Raw genomic sequence first — 3061 nt, forward strand, 5'->3', positions numbered from 1 at the left:
TCTGCTGTCACAAGCCTAATGTTTTCCATGCTGCCTGAAGACCCAATCACCTTGAGGTTTCAGAGGGACAAGAATAAGACATTACTTTGGGGGGACAATCTACGTTTGGTCTGTAAAGCTTCAGGAATCCCCTCAGGTAACATGACGGTTATTCTCCCATCTGGTCTCAACATAAGCGCCAATGAGTCAAATGGGAGAATAATTGTCGGGGTGAATGGTACAACTTTGACTATTACCATAACAGATGTCACTGTGGCAGATGCTGGTCCGTACATCTGCCATGTTGGCTCCACAACTGCCACGCTGATTGTTGACATCAAAGGCCCATCTTCATCACTTTCCCTTCAGGTTGCTTCGTCAGCATCCTTGCCACCTGGCAAGACAGAAAATAAGGCTAGCCCGGTGGTCTTTTCGCTGTCAATTGGTTTTGGTACATTTTCTGCATTCCTGATTATATATGGCGTTGCTTTGGCTCTGTTTCGATGTAGGGCCAAAAAGACCCCTTTGGTCCTTGCACCTCCAAAGGGTCACTTGGGAGGTAAATCGTCAACCTTCGAGAACACCAGCTGCCCCACAGGGAAAAGAGACCAAGATAACATATATGAGAATAGTGATGAAGCCGATACAAACGAACAGGCTAACATAGCGTTATATGAAAATGAGGCAGGAACAGTTATTGGCCAACAAGCAAGCATGGGTGAGAAAGGGAAGGAAACAGGTACAAAAGAACAAGATAACACATATGAGAATAGCAAAGAAGCTGGTACAAAAGAAAAAGCTAACATAAATGACAATGAGGAAGAATCAGGTACAATCCAGCGAGCTTACAAGGTAGCAAGTCCTCCCTCTGGAGAGGCTGAATGTCCAAAAGCAGGATGTCGAAATGAATCAGATTGTGCAGTCCAGGAAGTGATAGTTCACGAAGCGTTTACGTATGAGAATAATGACGAAGAGACAGTTCCTGGTGTTGAAGATGAGAAGCATGTTTATGATACGGGTTATGAGGAAACATTAGCTGGTGTCTCTCAGTCTATAAATCAGTATGGCAGTGGGGAGGCCGTATCTTCTCCTGAGTTTAACCGTGTGTATGATGGGGAGGATGTATCTTCTCCTGGGTTTAACCGTGTGTATGGTGGGGAGGCTGTATCTTCTCCTGAGTTTAACCGTGTGTATGATGGGGAGGCTGTATCTTCTCCTGAGTTTAACCGTGTGTATGATGGGGAGGCTGTAACTTCTCCCGAGTTTAACCGTGTGTATGGTGGGGAGACTGTATCTTCTCCTGAGTTTAACCGTGTGTATGATGGGGAGGCTGTATCTTCTCCTGAGTTTAACCGTTTGTATGATGGGGAGGCTGTATCTTCCTGAGCTTAACCGTGTGTATGGTGGGGAGGCTGTATCTCCTCCTGAGTTTAACCGTGTGTATGATGGGGAGGTTGTAACTTCTCCCGAGTTTAACCGTGTGTATGGTGGGGAGGCTGTATCTCCTCCTGAGTTTAACCGTGTTTATGAAGGGGAGGCTGTATCTTCTCCTGAGTTTAACCGTGTGCATGGTGGGGAGGGTGTATCTTCCCCCTGAACTTAACCGGGTGTTATGCTGGGGAGGATGTATATTCTCCTGAGATTAACTGTGTGTATGATGGGGAGGCTGTATCTTCTCCGTAGTTTAACCGTGTGTATGATGGGAAGGCTGTATCTTCTCCTGAGTTTAACCGTGTGTATGATGGGGAGGCTGTATCTTCTCCTGAGGTTAATCGTGTGTATGATGGGGAGGCTATATCTTCTCCTGAGCTTAACCGTGTGTATAGTGGGGAGGCTGTATCTTCTCCTGAGCTTCACCGTGTGTATGATGGGGAGGCTGTATCTTCTCCTGGCCTTAACCGTGTGTATGATGGGGAGGCTGTATCTTCTCCTGAGTTTAACCGTGTGTATGCTGGGGAGGCTGTATTTGCTTCATCTCAGTGTATCTATAGAAATAGCAACGGCGAAGCAATGTCTATTGCCTCGCCAGCCATCTACAAGAATGATGGTAAACAGATGAAATCCTCTGCTTCTTGTGTCATGTATGGAAATGACGATGATGGTTTGGCAGTATTTACCTATTCTCGGTTTAACCGTGAGTCTGGCAATAAGGGTGAGACAGTGCCATATGCTTCCTCTCAGATTAACGATGAGAATCCTGGTAACAGGGAGGAAACAGTGGCTGACGCCTTATCAGCAATGTATAAGAATAAAGGCGAATATGATGAACGGAAATGATGAGGATATCTTGGATCAGTACATGCCAGACTTATTGTATCATGTATATGATGTACAATGATATAATATTTGACAATTCTCAAGACCTACGTGTAAATAGCAATTTATTGTGGACCTTTATGCACATAAAGTCCCCTCACTTAAGACTGTTATATATTCTATTCTTGATGTTACAATAACAATAATTGAAAGACATCATTCTAATAACACTTTCCATCAATTGCATCACACTGACTGATTTTTAATGTATTTTTGTAATGTAAGAATGATTGGTGATTAAATAGCAAAGCAAACTGTATTACGTATATGGCAGCAGACCTAGAGTTATAGAGATAACTATAATAGAAATGGAAGAAAATTAATGCGATGTAGAATCTTCTTTAAAAATTCATTGATTTTGTTTTCAAACAATGTTTATAGACATCGTTTAGTCATTTACTTACTCCGGAAGCTTACCAAAGTGGGCAGTTGGCCGATGTCTTTGAATATAGGATCGTTCTGTTGTAAAGTAATGTGAATTAGTTTTTACCTGATTCATCTGTACTAGAGCGTAATCTCACATTTATTTCTAGCATAACTCACTTGATGTAGAGGTACGTGTCTATTATGTTTCTGCAGAATCTTACTGGAACACGCGTATACTGTCCTGGATAACAAAGCCGTCAATTCATAGACAGGACTTGGTTGTGATAATGCAAATAATTTCGTGTCAGCAGCCACTACCATATGGAACTACACTTATCTCTAATGATGATATTCTGTTACCGCACAACAATTCACATGCGCTAAGAATCAGACGACGCAC

The sequence above is a fragment of the Branchiostoma floridae genome, chromosome 1, assembly GCF_000003815.2.
Source record: "Branchiostoma floridae strain S238N-H82 chromosome 1, Bfl_VNyyK, whole genome shotgun sequence".
In the NCBI taxonomy this organism is placed as follows: Eukaryota; Metazoa; Chordata; class Leptocardii; order Amphioxiformes; family Branchiostomatidae; genus Branchiostoma; species Branchiostoma floridae.